The sequence below is a fragment of the Triturus cristatus genome, chromosome 8 (genome assembly GCF_964204655.1).
Source record: "Triturus cristatus chromosome 8, aTriCri1.1, whole genome shotgun sequence".
Lineage (NCBI taxonomy): Eukaryota > Metazoa > Chordata > Amphibia > Caudata > Salamandridae > Triturus > Triturus cristatus.
The window spans coordinates 190,104,258-190,119,598 of record NC_140591.1 but is presented as its reverse complement, the minus strand read 5'-3'; the positions used below and the strand labels follow the sequence as shown (position 1 = coordinate 190,119,598).

Sequence of the window (15,341 nt, the reverse complement as noted above, 5' to 3'; positions counted from 1 at the left end):
ACAACCCTGATTCCTCAGACTCGTGGAAACAATGTACTACTTTTCGCTAGTCACCCGTGCTTGCTCGCTTGGTCTCAGAGAGTTACACAGAAGAAACAGTTGAGCGTGTTTACAATAAGAATTTATTGCACAGTTGTTCTTTTAGTGTAAAATATATGTGCTGCGATAACTGTTAAACAGTAGCAGATCTATATGGTCAACAGTACAGTGAATGAAAAGGAATAGTACAGTTATACCATTTTGCAATAGTCATGAACATATTGAACATATACATGAATATAAAATGCATTTATAAAATAAAGTGCATACTCCTACGATGCCTGTCTAGATGTACCTAAGTGTACCTAACATGTGAGTAGGTGTGAAAGAGCCAAGAATCCCGCTAGGATTTAGTCAAACCCCATTACCTGAATAATGTGAGTGTGGGACCTCGTCCTGGTCTGGAGTTGGACACATCGCAAGGGATGGTTAGACCACTGTCAGCTGGAGCGACTGCATGCAGGAGCCTCAGCGCCTCTGGTCAGTGTGTCGGCCTGGAAGTCTCGATTCCCTCTAACTACTGATAATAAGAGGTGCTGTATTTTCTTACAGAAAGAGTATAGAGTCCCTTTGTCCCTTGTGCTTGTGTTAGCCATTGTTTTGTATGAGGATGACGTATGGGATGAACCTTGTGCGTAGATAGGAGGAAGGTGAAGTATAGCCCCTGCATAGTTTCCTTATAAATTATGCATATGTGCTAAGGATGAAGTCATAGCACTATTGTTCAGGAAAAACCCTCCTTCTGCCTAGAACTAGGTGAAAGGTTGAGTCCATAAAAGGCGTTCAATCCTTATAAGGCGTTCTGTCCCTATAAGGCATTCTGTCCTTATGAGGCGTTCTGTCCTTATAAGGCGTTATGTCCCTAAAAGGCTCGTTCGTAGATGATGTAGGGGAAAGGGTACGATGTTCCCTGGACTTATATTAGGGTACCTATATGAAACATAACACCACTAGTTTGTACCCAAATCTATCTAGTGCTTTGCATGTGTTTCCCAGTAAGTGTGTTTCTTGAAGAAGGACTATATTCGGGGAATGTCTTTGGATATACTGCATCACCATCGTGCTCTTAACTGTGTTCCCCAGGCCATTAACATTCCATGTCATTATCACCAAGTTGCTCCTCGTGGGGCGGGGCCTAGCAGACGATGCTGATGGGTGAATATCAGTGGTTTGTGCGTGCCTATGTTTCTCTATGCGGGATTCTTACATATGCTGCTATTGCTACCTTAATAGCAATTTGGGTAGCGATTCCAGAGCCCCCCTGCCTCGGCTCCCTTTCCTGACGTGCTTCGAAGTTGTATATCTCCTTTAATTAAAAAAATATTAACAACATCTAACCCTTTACTTTGTAACTCCACCCTCCCTGCTACCCTGCACAGTCGACCCAGAACTTCCCACCCCCTAAAATTGAAGAGTGCCCGTTGTCCCAAAACAGAACTGACAAACATCAGGTGAGCTTAAGCCATGTGTCCTCCCCCCAAGCTTGCCCCAATCCCCCATGATATGTCTGCAGTACTTAATATGCACCACATTGGGAAGTGATTCCTAGTCTTTATTTAACATCCGCAATGTTTATATTATCGGAAGTACAAATAATATGCTTATCCGCATCTCCATAGTCCATCTTCTGCATCGGTCTCTTGTGTTTGAGTTATTCATCAGTGTTAGGAGTCTCTTGGGGACGCTCCGCTGCTCCCAGCTGTTGGTTCCAGTTTTCCCACCATCATTAGTTGTCTTGATTTGCTTGAGAGTCCCTGAGTTGAGGGGGTTGCCGATCCGTGTCAGCCGTTATATGTGTCGCCTGGCTCGTCGATCCGTTACCATTTCATACGTACGCCGTTGTCTTCCCACCGTTCACCATGCATCAAGCCACTCTCAGGCTTCCTCCGGGTGGCGAATCTCCACAATTTGCCGTCCCTTGTTACTCGAATCGTTGATGGAAATGGCATGGAGTATTTCAGAGGTCTTCAAACTTTTTTAGGTTGAGCCCCTCGAGCTGAATTTTTTTTAAATGTCGGGCCACCCCACCACCTGACAGAAATTTCTGGAATCTGGTACACCTCATAATCGACTGCCATTCGGAAATCCCAGGCCATATCCGGCAAATAATCTAGATGCAGTAAGAGTGTTTAGTAAACTGCAGGTTTGTGACTGGGTGGGGTTAAATGAAAGAAGCTTATTAGACAGTTTAAATAAAAAATTTCCAAGATAAAATGCGCGCATATTGTTTTAACTAGGGTTTTACTTATGTAGGTGAGTCATAATGGGACAGTGTTCTCTGGAGCAGCCCCGTCACCTACTAAGGGGCATATTATCAAGGACGGCGTTAAAATTAACGCCGGTTTAGCGGCAGAACACTGCCGCTAAAGGGGCGATAATGGGCTTGATAATATGCCCTGGAGAATTCCAATAGAAGCCCATGTTCACACCAGAACATGGACTTCTATTGGAATTCTCAAGGGCATATTATCAAGCCCATTATCGCCGCTTTAGCATCAGTTTTTTGCCGCTAAACCGGCAATAATTTTTAACGCCGTCCTTTATGATATATCCCTAAGTAAGTACCCTCAAGTCAGGTAAAAACCTACCAACCTCTTCATAAACATTTTGAATGGAAGTGAGCCACTCAGTCCCAGACTTGGTTTTGCACCTTCTCAAATTGTTGAGCGTTACCAAAGCAATTGAGGTGGCGACATCCCTTTCTGTGATGTCATGTGACACCAATGCGCAATGCTTATTGTTATTAGTCCCCCCACTTGTGTTTTTTAAGACCTGAGCCCTGAGTTGGAGTTAAGGACACGTCGGGCTTAGGTTTAAAAAAATGGAACGAATCAAAACTGAATGATGTTTCCTATTTTACTTCAGAGCAATGTTGACTGACAGACTTTCTGGTGATCAAATGGACCTGGCTTTACCTGCACAGTGAACTGGCAGCATTACAGTGCATGTAAATGCAGCTGCGGCCGGCACAGGTAAGCACGTTGGGGGGAGGGGGGGGGGGGAAGTCGACAGACAGAATAGGTAAAATGTAATAAATAAATGATAACTATTCTGTTCCCCCGCACCACTCCACCGCCCCATCGTGCTTACCTGCACCAGCCACAACTGATGCGTGAGCCTCCAGGGAGTAGGTCTAGGAAGAGAGTAGAAAAGATTGCCCCAAATTACTCTTAATTACCCAAGCTGGTGTAAACACCTAATTTCAGTACTTTCACATCACAAGAGTAATGCGTAATTACTGAAGTTACTCTGGCCTAATTAACATTTCACCCAGGCCTATCATTTACCCATAACAGTGGATTGTCTGTAGGTATGGCAGTATGACTGTGCCCATCTTGCAGAAGACTATATTGAGTAAAACAGTCTGAACTAGCCTAAGTGGAGGAACGATATATGAATGAGGATTTCCTGGGGTGATATTAATGTGGGATTTTCACGTGGAGGTTATGAAGCAAGTTAAAGCGTTTACGTCAACTTAGCTCCCGAGTTGGACCCCATTTCTTGGTCTTACCACATCGAGCTAAGTAAAATGGGAGTGGTTCTTCATGTCCAGATGCTGGTTGGAAGTTAAGAGTGCCAGTAATAGTGAAAATGTTGAGGAGGCAGTCTCCAATGTGAGGTAGTACTATTCTAGAAAACTTAGAATGGTGTTACTACAAAAGAAGAGTGGCAGGAACCACAGCAAATGACAAAATACAAAAGTTGTATCTTATTTATATAGGCAACTTATAGAAACTGTAAATTCACCGACAACTTTGGGCTCTTTTTTAAACTTGCCCATTTACTCGGTGTTGATGGGTCGGGAACCCCCTATGTGCCTCAGAGTAAGTATAAGGTTATTTTAAGGAACATTATTGTGGGCAATAGTCTGGTGTCCTTGCCTCGCTCATCATGTCCCCTATAAACATTCTTGCTCTGTGAAATCACCTGAGTTTGATTTCTACAACTACTTATGTGCCAATGGCCCTTGAATCTCTGCCTTCCTCTAAATCACAGACTCACTCACATGTCGCATAATGCTGTTTCTTTCCAAAAACAAAAGTAATTTACAACCTACTGCTTCTAGAATGATTCAGTTCCAGCTCTCCTTTCTACGGAGTTCTATTACCCATTTCCCTTCTGTTCAAGATCCTTGAAATCCACCCACACCTTGCCTTCCATTTTGGAAAAGACTTTAGAGCTGGATCTGATCTACTGCATATCATCTCACTGCTTCCTCCAATCACCCAAAAAACACCTTCCTTTCACCATGGATATCTGGTACAAGCATCAAAATTTGCATCCACTGCTCCCTACAGCCACCAAGCGAGCGAGCTCACAGTGCTCCAGAATTCCCTAGAAAACTTCCTCATTCTAGTATATAGATCAGTCCTTAAACTTTAAGTGTACGAAGAACTAACCATCCAAGATGATTAATTTCGAGAGCTGAAATGTTTCAGCTGCAGTGGGAGGCACTGAGTCTCCTGTGCTGTGAAACCGAAAGCGAACTGCTTGTGGTTTTCTTTCAAATTACCGAAGTAAGGGCACATTGTGCCCCATCGATTGGGACAGTGTGAAACTAAGGTGAGATTTTTGGGTGGAGTGCACGCCCCCCCTGAAATGGTGTTGTGCCCCCCCAGGGAAGCGCCCCACAGTTTGAAGAACTCTGGAGTATTTGATCTCTTTCGCTCTCAAAGCTTTCTTGACAACTAGGAAAGTTCTTCGTGCTTGCTATACCTTTATGGTGAAGTCCAGAATGAAGGTGATAGTTGCATTGTCCATTTTAAGCTGTGACGCATTGCGGGCAGCCTGCAAGATTACATCCCTGTCCCGGTAGTTGAAGATCCTGGCAATGATGGTACGCGGTGGCGCCCTCGATCTTGGCAGGGGGATCAGGAACTCTGTGAGCTCTCTCTTCTGAGAAATATCTGGTCAGGCCCTTTGGCTTGAGTGACTTCAGAATGAGATCTCCTTCATACAGGTCTACTGCCAATCGTTCCGCCCTCTCCGGTACTCCAATGATGTGGACATTGTTGCGGCGGGAGCGGCTCCCACTACTTATTAAGGTCTTGGGTTAGTTTGTTATTTGTTTTCCCCAGTAATTTGTATGTGGTACTTGCCACTTGATTCTTTATATTTGTATTTCTCAAATATGTACTGCATTCAGCTTTGTGTGAGGAGTTGGATTTCTTTAAAGTAGACTTTAGCCTGAGGAATTTATAAAAGTCGAGATTAGATAGATCATATTTTTGTTGTAGTGTTAAAAAAGACAAGGTGATCCTCATCCTAGTATAGGACATTGATAACTCATTTGCCTTTTTCTGCCGTTTGAATTTCCATCTATTTTTATACTCCTGCTTAACCCGAGAGATTTTGTGAACAAACCTTACATTTTATATTTAAATTTACTGTCGTGGATCTTAATGACTTTTGACGTGTCCATTAAGATATTTAGTGATGATGGAAGGTTTAGTTTGGTATAACTAGTATACTAAGGAAGGACAATGTATTTATTATATCTTTTTCAATTTCCAGCCATGGTTTCTTAGTAAGAAGGATGTTTGGTAATTCTGAAAGTTTGGTAAGTTTAGACCACCACAGGATTTGTGATTACTCACTGATAACAATTATTACAAAACACATGCTGCAAATAGAAAAAATTACTTCCCTGTAGCAATCAGTTAAAAGCATGTAGTTTTGAGGATTCACATGCATCCCACTTACCTCCTTCGATACGGGAGAGTGATTGGAGGCTATGATGAATAACTCACTATTAGATAGTACCTTACATGCACAGACCACTTTTTCTGATCAGGAACATTTTTACAAAATCCAAGGTGAAGTCTATATCCTGGTGCATTGTGGGTTTTGGGGTGGTGATCATGAATCATTTGTTGCACCCTTGAAACAAACTGTAAGAAAAACTTCAAAGTAAAACACATTTTGATATTCCAAACCGAACACTGCTTGGCAGGAGTATTCGCAGCATGTGAATATGTAGCTTCAAACATATTGTTACAAGCAACTACAGTTTTCATTTCTCACCATTTCAGAAAATATATTTTTCTCTATTTGGAGCTTATCAAATGTGTTTATGTGGTATTTTTATATTGTGAACTCAGCCAAAAGGCAGCGGATAGCTGTACAGGGTCAAAGAAAAAGCATAAAGTCTATATTTGATACGAGAGGTAGCTGATTTTTGTACTGTTAATACATAGTGATGTAAAGGTGCGTCTTATATCTTTCCTAAATTGGAGCAGCGTTGGAGTGGTCCTGATGAACATGGGGATGTTGATCTTGATCTGTGGTGCGTAGATGTAAAAGGAATGCTACCAATTGTTTTTCTATTTTACATTTCGCTGGCGTTCTGGCAGCGGGTGTGCCGAGAACCACTTGAGATGCTTAGCTTGTCTGCTAGATAAGTGAAGGGGCTGCTCATGATAACTCTGTAAATGATGCAGCTGGTTTTGAAGATGGTGCCGGCCAGCAAAGGGAATTAACGAAGTTCCATCAGGATGGGGATGATGTGATTGTGTTTCTTCAGGACCTTAAGGCGTGGCAGTGAGTAGTGTGGGAGGCCATGAAGGAGGGTGTTACTGCCATCCATATGGGAGAGTACAAGGGCTTAAACAGCAGTTTTGAAGTCGCTTTCTGTAAGAAACTGTTTCACTTTCTTTAGAAGTGAGAGCTGGTACTAAGCAATATTTGTCTTTTTTTGGCAGTGTGTTACTAGAGGGTGAGGTTGGCGTCCATGGTGAGTCCGAGTGGCTTGGTATTCAGTGAAAGTTTTGTTTTTTAAGCCGTCACAGTTCATTTCATTAAGCCTGGTTTGTACCTTTTTGTTTGTGTTCTTGGCAAACAACAGGAATATTCTGTCATGGTTGGATTGAGCTTCCGGTAGCAATTCCAGTTTGCAAACCTTTCATTGAAGTTCATTTTATTTTTATTGGAACTGTACGGCTTCCTCATTACCCTCAATGCTCTTCTTACATGTGCCCAAAAGGAGGCACAAATCAACCAAGATGGGTGTGGTGGGAATAGAGGGGTAGGTGAAGACATCTTTCAATGAAGAGTGCCCTAGACTATTAGACTAAGAAGCCAACACTATGAAATTATATGATATGAGTGGAAGTTGAATTTGAACACAAGGGCAATGCATTTGAATAAGGGAATTTATAAATATATTACAGAGGGTACTTAGTAAAATAAAATCTAATATAGCTTTATCTTAGCTGGGGAGAAAAGTGTTTATCAATAGAGCTGGAAGCTAGTTCCATCAAGAGGTGTTTTAAACTTTTGAATTACTCCCTTATATTACATTTCATGGAAATGTGTAAGAATAAAGGGGTTTTAGTTGGATAAACTGTTCCAAAAGGAAAGAGGCTTAAATGGATTGGTTTACTATTTTCACTTTGTGTTTAATGTTAAGTGACTTCTTGCATTCTGTTGCTAATCTACTTCTGAATACGTTCCCAATTCAATTTCACTAGCTATGCCTCTCATTCTCCATCCCTCCTAAATACCATCTCCATATCTGTGTCCCACTATGCTGTTGTGTGTACACCTTCCCCATTCTTGTGTCATCCATCACAGTTTCGCTGTCTGCTTCTCTAACTATGCCGGAAACCTATCTGCCTGCCTCATGACTCTGCACATGGGGCACAAGTATAGGTAGGGTGCATTTGTAAGCAACATTGAGAGTGTTTGGTGCCATGTTGCAGACACACGCTGCTGTGGCAAAAGGAGGGGACCTTCAAATGCTCACTGATCAACCCATGTATTCATTTATTTACTACTTTCCCATTCATCATTTACTGAATCCTCACTCGGAGCTGGCAATTCATCCACTCATTCATGTCACCCGTTCACCCAGTCCATTAAGGTACCCACTCATCCATACTTGCATTGCAATCCGCATGTTCAATCATTAATCCCCACGTTCATCCACCCATTTTCTTGTTCTCACATTCACCCACACATCAGCAATCACAAGGACTGTCGTGATTGGAGGATAAACACATTCTAAAACGCCACTTCTATAACTAGGGAATTCCAGACCTCGGTCCCAGCGAGGCCAGACATCGAGAAGCCAACCCCTGGCCCGGGGGATACCACGTGAGCCCTTCCCACTCCCGGCGGAGGGCAGTATCGATGGGACCCCCAACCGTCTCTCCACACCTGGGTGTGACCGCCCCACAGCTCTCTGGGGCCTGGCGCCTCTCCTGCTGGGCGTCTGGCCGCTCCCTACCCGGCCTCTCCGCCCCCCTCCGGGCGCAAGGGTCCGGACATCAAAGGGCTCCCGTCCTATATCTGGGGCGACCCGACAACAGGGCAGGAGTTGTATCCTGGAGTCAAGAGCCCTGCTGATCGGATCGCGGCTGACCCTACGGAAGAAGACTCACCCTGAACCACCACTTGAGCCCTGCTGACGACGTCGCGGCTCCACCGTGCTTAAAGACCTTCACGAACCTTTGGGGCCCTGCTGACGCTGTCGCGGCCCGACCTTGTTGAACCGTACCACCTGAGCCCAGCTGACCTCGTCGCGGCTCGACCGAAGCGGACCTACTACCAGAGCCCTGCTGACCGTGTCGCGGCTCGACCTAAGCGGAACTACCATCCGAGCCCTGCAGACGCCGTCGCGGCTCTCCACGTCCGAGCCGCTCTGAGACCAGCATCCAAGGTCTGGCACCGAGCCTCCCGTACCTGGTTGGTACTAAAGACTGTCCCGCTACCCTATCCTCTTAACGAACATTGAGACTCTGATAGGATCCCTCGATCCCTCTGTAAATATTGCCCGTATTACTGCCGATAAAGAATCTAATCTTGCAACTGCTATTGAGTCCTGTGTGGTGGTGTTACTGGGCCTAGTACGATCACAGGAGAAGGACCTCCCCGAGGGGGCTTCTCAGCGGCGCTCGGCTATAACCTTGCGGTAGGAAGGTGCCCGGAATAGTCTCCCCGACTACCCGGTGGGCCTCCCTCCAACATTTGGTGGCAGCGGCGGGATCCGAGCCAGACGCAATCGTACAAGCAAGTAACGCAACCACTGCCGGACCAGACGGGAAAAGAAAAACATGGATGGCCAAGAAGCAACCGTGGCCGCAACCTTCCAGGTGGAGAAACTGGAGGAATACACCCACAAAGAACTCAAACAGTTCTGCAAGGACAAAGGGATCCCAACCACAGGATTGGGCACCAAGGAAGATATGCAGAGAGCCCTGAAAGCCTGGGCAGAACTCGAGACCCCTCCACCCCGAGCCGAAGGGACCTCGGCCCGGGACGGAAACCTGCCGACCACGACCCCGACAAACGGGGAGCGAACCGTCCCGGACACCAGCCTTTCCCACGAAGAGATACGAGAACGGGAAAGGGCACGGACACACGAAATGGACCTAGCCCGACTCCGGCTGGACGGTGAGCTCCTACTGGCGGAGAAAAAGATAGCCCTGGAGCAACTACGGCTGCAAGAGGAAATCGAGGAGAAGAAAAGGCATCGGGAGCTAGAGGAGAGACGGCTAACCCTCGAGCACGAGAGGAGCCTTAAAGAACTTGAACTAAAAGCTAAAACTGGGGAGACCAGCAACCCCGGAGGCCGGGACGCTCTGCCCCTGACCGAGCCAAAGGTTCACATCCCCAAGGATGTCGTCAAGGAGTACTATAAAAATGACGACATCCAGCAATGGTTCCGAGCGTACGAGGTAGCCATGACCTCCCATCGGGTACCCCGGAAGGATTGGGGCGCCGGCCTATGGGGGAGGTTCCTCAGCGAGGGGCGGGATACCCTGCTGCAACTTCCCGACGCCGTGATGACCTCGTACGACCACATGAAGGAAGCCCTACTCACACGCTACGGACTATCGGCCGAGATGTACCGGCAACGCTTCCGGGACTGCAAGAAGATCCCCGGTACCACATGGGTCGATTACGTGGACTTCTTCAGCCGAGCGTTGGAAGGATGGATAAAAGGGAGCAAGGTCACCTCATATAATGAACTGTTCGACCTCATTGTCTGGGAGCACCTCGCCAACAACTGCTTTGTGGAACTAAGGCAACACCTCCTGGACAGTAAACTGACCGAGCCCCGGAAGCTCGCCGCCGAAGCGGACCGATGGGTCAACACCCGGGTCCCCCGGAACCCTGTGGGGGACTACACCCGGAGTACCACGGGACCTCCCCGCCAGCGAGGCGGAGGAGGGGGGTCCCACCACAGTCGAGAATTCCCAGCCGGGCCGCCCAGAAGTCCGCCACGAGGGCAAGCAACCAACCCCGCTTCCCCGACCCAGGGCCGAAGAGGGACCCCTATCGCCCGGTCTGGACCACGACCGACCGTGACCTGCTTCGGATGTCAGCAGACCGGCCATTATGCAAGCGACCCGGCTTGCCCCGTGAACCGACGGAACGGGACCACGGGGCCACCTCCCCGACAAATAGCCGCCGCAGCCCTGGGGGAGAGAGAGGACGAGGAGGAAAACCACGACGACGGGTCCCCCGAGTGGGAACCAGCCGCCATGTCGCTTGTATGCCTAGGCTCCCGAGAAATGGTGCCCCGAGCCACCATCCCAAGCAACACCCAGAAGTACCAACAGTGGGTCACCATCAACGGGCGACGGGCCGAGGCCCTCCGGGACACTGGGGCCAGTGTGACCGCTGTCCGCTGCCATCTGGTGACTCCCGAACAGATCCTGCCACATGTCCTCTGCCCTGTCCGGACCGCAGACAACACCGAGAGCATGTGCCGGATGGCCCGAATCCCCTTCGAGTGGGGAGGAGTGTCCGGCACCCTAAAAGTAACTGTCCGCGACGACGCCCCGGTGGACTGCCTCCTGGGGAACGACCTAGAGAGCTCCCCCTGGGCCCAGGTGGAGCGCCGAGAGCATCTGGGGATGCTAGGACTACCCGAGTGGGCCTGCGCCACCACTCGGTCCATGACCACCCAGCCAGCCGCGGCCCCGGCCCCCGACAAGCCGGCGGGCCCCGAACAATCCACCTCCTCCGGCCCGGAGGAACCTGACGAGGAGGCCGGGCCGTCCGAACTTTCTTCCAACGAGGCCGCTCCCCTCAGCGAGATCCCCGAGCTGGCCCAGTGGCGCCACGACGGGGGCCCCACCCGCGAACAATTCCAGCAAGAGCAGAAGGGCTGCCCGTCCCTCGAGGGGGCCCGACAGCAGGCGGCCGCGCAGGCTGCGGGGGACCCCACAGGAACCCACTGGGTCTATTGGGACAATGACTTATTGTATAGCGAACAGAAAGTCGCCGAACTAGGGGCCGGCCGGGTGCTGGTGGTCCCCCTCCGATTTCGAGAGTTCCTCTTGAACCTGGCACATGACGTGCCCCTCGCCGGACATCTAGGGCGGGACAAGACTTACAGCCGCCTCGTGACCCATTTCTATTGGCCCCGAATGAGACGAGACGTGGACCAGCACTGCCGGTCCTGCCCGACCTGCCAAGCTAGCGGGAAGACTGGGGGATGAGTGAAAGCCCCCCTACAACCATTTCCAGCCGTCCACACCCCGTTCGAACGAGTGGGGATCGACATCGTGGGGCCCCTCGACCCCCGAACCGCCCTGGCCACCGCTTCATCCTGGTACTGGTCGACCACGCCACCCGATACCCAGAAGCTGTCCCCCTCCGAACTGTGACAGCTCCAGTGGTGGGCCGGGCTCTGATGGGCATCTTCTCCCGGGTGGGGTTCCCCCGAGAAGTAGTGAGCGACAGGGGGACGAACTTTATCTCGAAGTACATGAGATCCCTCTGGCAACAATGTGGGGTCACCTATAAATTCACTACCCCTTACCACCCCCAGGGGAACGGACTGGTCGAGCGGTTCAACCGAACCCTGAAGAGGATGATCAAGGGCCTGGAAGAGCCCCTCAGGAGGAGATGGGATGTCCTGTTGCCCTGCCTCCTGTTCGCCTACCGGGAGGTACCACAGAAGTCCCTGGGCTTCAGCCCCTTCGAACTGTTGTATGGGCACCCCGTCCGAGGGCCCCTCAGCCTGGTCAAGGAGGGTTAGGAGGCGAACGTCCAAAGTGCCCCGCCCGACGTCTACCGGTACCTCCTGACCCTGCGGAACCAGACTCGGAAGTTCCGGGCCCTGGCAGAAGCCAACCTTGAAGCCAGCCAAGAAGACATGAAACGCTGGTATGACGAGAATGCCTCAGCCGTCGAGTTTGAGCCGGGCCAGCAAGTCTGGGTCATGTCACCCGTGGACCCCTGCGCCCTGCAGGACAAGTGGACCGGGCCCTTCAAGGTAGTTGAGAGGAAGAGCCCCGTCACGTACCTGGTCGACATGGAGTCTCCGAGGAACCCCCTCCGGGTCCTGCACGCCAACCGGCTCAAGCCCCACTTTGCCCGAACCGAACTAAGCTTACTGCTGGCTACTGACGATGGGGGTGAAAGTGACTCCGAGCCCCTACCAGACCTCCTGGGGTCCTCGAGCCAAGACGGCTCCTTGGAGGGCGTCCGCCTCTCCGCCACCCTGACACCAGAACAGCGCCATGACTGCCAGAAGCTGCTGCAACCCTTCGCTGCCCTCTTCTCTCTCACGCCCGGGGTGACCCCCTGGTGCGTCCACGACGTGGACACGGGGGATAGCCCCCCTGTACGACACCACGCTTATAGAGTGCCTGACCGAGTCCGAGCCTGCATAAAGACCGAGGTCGCCAAGATGCTCGCCCTCGGAGTCATCGAGCCTTCCGACAGCCCGTGGGCCAGCCCGGTAGTCTTGGTACCAAAGGCCGCCGCCCCCGGCACGGCCCCCGAACTCAGATTTTGTGTCGACTAGCGGGGCCTGAACGCGGTTACCAAGACCGATGCCCACCCTTTGCCACGAGCCGATGAGCTGATTGATCGCTTAGGGGCCGCCCGCTACCTAAGCACCTTTGATCTCACCGCTGGGTACTGGCAGATCAAGCTCACTCCCGGCGCACAAGAACGATCAGCTTTCTCTACCCCCGATGGCCACTACCACTTCCGGGTGATGCCCTTCGGCATGAAGAACGCCCCAGCGACCTTTCAGAGGCTGGTAAACAAGGTCCTGGCCGGTCTCGAAGCCTTCAGCGCGGCCTACCTCGATGACATTGCTATCTTCAGCGACCACTGGGCCGCGCACCTAGGACACCTTGGGGAAGTCCTGGCCGCTCTCCAAAGAGCCGGGCTCACCATTAAAGCCAGTAAATGCCAGATCGGTCAAGGCTCTGTGACCTATCTGGGCCACCAGGTGGGGAGTGGCCAGGTGGCCCCCCTCCAGTTAAAAGTCGACGCCATCCAGGCGTGGGAGCCTCCCGCCACCCAAACCGCTGTCCGGGCCTTCTTAGGCCTCACAGGTTACTACCGACGCTTCATAAAGGATTATGGCAGCATTGTGGGCCCCCTTACGGAACTCACTTCAAAGAGGCAGCCCAAGACGGTGCACTGGACGCCCCGCTGCCAGACCGCGTTTGATGCTCTCAAGGCGGCCATGTGCGCTGCCCCTGTGCTACAGGCCCCCGACTACAGCAAGGAATTTGTAGTCCAGACCGATGCATCGGAGTACGGGGTCGGGGCAGTCCTCTCCCAGCTGGACGCCAAGGGCCTCGACCGACCGGTGGCCTTTATCAGCCGCCGACTGCTGCCGCGAGAACAGAGGTGGAGCACCATCGAGCGGGAGGCCTTCGCTGAGGTATGGGCTCCCAAGAAGCTCCGGCCCTACCTTTTCGGTACCCACTTCAGGATCCAGACCGACCACCGGCCCTTGCGGTGGCTCATGCAAATGCGGGGCGAGAACCCCAAGCTGTTGCGCTGGTCCATCTCACTGCAAGGGATGGACTTCACTGTAGAACACCGGCCCGGCAACTACCACGCCAATGCTGACGGCCTGTCCCGATTCTTCCGCCTCGGCGAGGAGAACCCCCAAGAAGATGGGTGACTCTCCCTGCCTTCAGCTGGGGGGACGCGTGTGGGAGCCGGCCTCGTGGCGTGGTCCTGTTTCCCCGCGCTAAGCCGCACGAGGTCCCATGCACATAGGGACTTCTCCATCTTGGATTGCACGTCACTCCACGTGACCATCTGTATGACCCTGCTCTACCCGGCCTCGGTCCCAGCGAGGCCCGACATCGAGACGCCAACCCCTGGCCCGGGGGATACCACGTGAGCCCTTCCCACTCCTGGCGGAGGGCAGTATCGATGGGACCCCCAACCGTCTCTCCACACCTGGGTGTGACCGCCCCACAGCTCTCTGGGGCCTGGCGCCTCTCCTGCTGGGCGTCTGGCCGCTCCCTACCCGGCCTCTCCGCCCCCCTCGGGGCGCAAGGGTCCGGACATCAAAGGGCTCCCGTCCTATATCTGGGGCGACCCGACAACAGGGCAGGAGTTGTATCCTGGAGTCAAGAGCCCTGCTGATCGGATCGCGGCTGACCCTACGGAAGAAGACTCACCCTGAACCACCACTTGAGCCCTGCTGACGACGTCGCGGCTCCACCGTGCTTAAAGACCTTCACGAACCTTTGGGGCCCTGCTGACGCTGTCGCGGCCCGACCTTGTTGAACCTTACCACCTGAGCCCAGCTGACCTCATCGCGGCTCGACCGAAGCGGACCTACTACCAGAGCCCTGCTGACCGTGTCGCGGCTCGACCTAAGCGGAACTACCATCCGAGCCCTGCAGACGCCGTCGTGGCTCTCCACGTCCGTGCCGCTCTGAGACCAGCATCCAAGGTCTGGCACCGAGCCTACCGTACCTGGTTGGTACTAAGACTGTCCCGCTACCCTATCCTCTTAACGAACATTGAGACTCTGATAGGATCCCTCGATCCCTCTGTAAATATTGCCCGTATTACTGCCGATAAAGAATCTAATCTTGCAACTGCTATTGAGTCCTGTGTGGTGGTGTTACTGGGCCTAGTACGATCACAGGAGAAGGACCTCCCCAAGGGGGCTTCTCAGCGGCGCTCGGCTATAACCTTGCGGTAGGAAGGTGCCCGGAATAGTCTCCCCGACTACCCGGTGGGCCTCCCTCCAACACACTTTAAATGTGTGGTAAAAGTATTTAGCTGTCAGTTAAGGTGTAATTTCACAAAATTAGGTTTGCATAGCTATACGTGCTTTGCTATTATTTCATGTCACCTTTTCTTACCGTCATGCATATTAAAAGGCTTGCAGGATACTATTTCGAACAGAAAAGGTTTCCCACCGAGACATTTTCTGCGCAAATCAGTTTCCCGCTGGTATCTTGCAAGATTTTATGCAAGGAGTGTATTCAGGTAAAAATGGATACGTAAAATCACATAATGTGAAATTTGGGTATTTCTTAAATTTCTCTGGCATAGTTCTTTCCAAGTCTTGTTAC

The 15,341-nt window shown here is 51.2% G+C and overlaps 1 protein-coding gene across 3 annotated transcripts in view; it reads left to right on the top strand.

The window, feature by feature from the left end:
• The window catches only part of DOP1B (DOP1 leucine zipper like protein B), a 687,459-nt gene that overhangs the window by 19,798 nt on the left and 652,320 nt on the right, over nt 1-15,341 (top strand). Inside the window, exon 2 of one of the 3 annotated variants that reach the window (XM_085621293.1) lies at nt 2,905-3,011. The exons of the other annotated variants lie outside the window; for them this stretch is intronic. The gene's annotated coding sequence lies outside the window, so the exon portion shown is untranslated. The remainder of the gene's footprint in view (nt 1-2,904; nt 3,012-15,341) is intronic. 3 annotated transcript variants of the gene reach the window in all.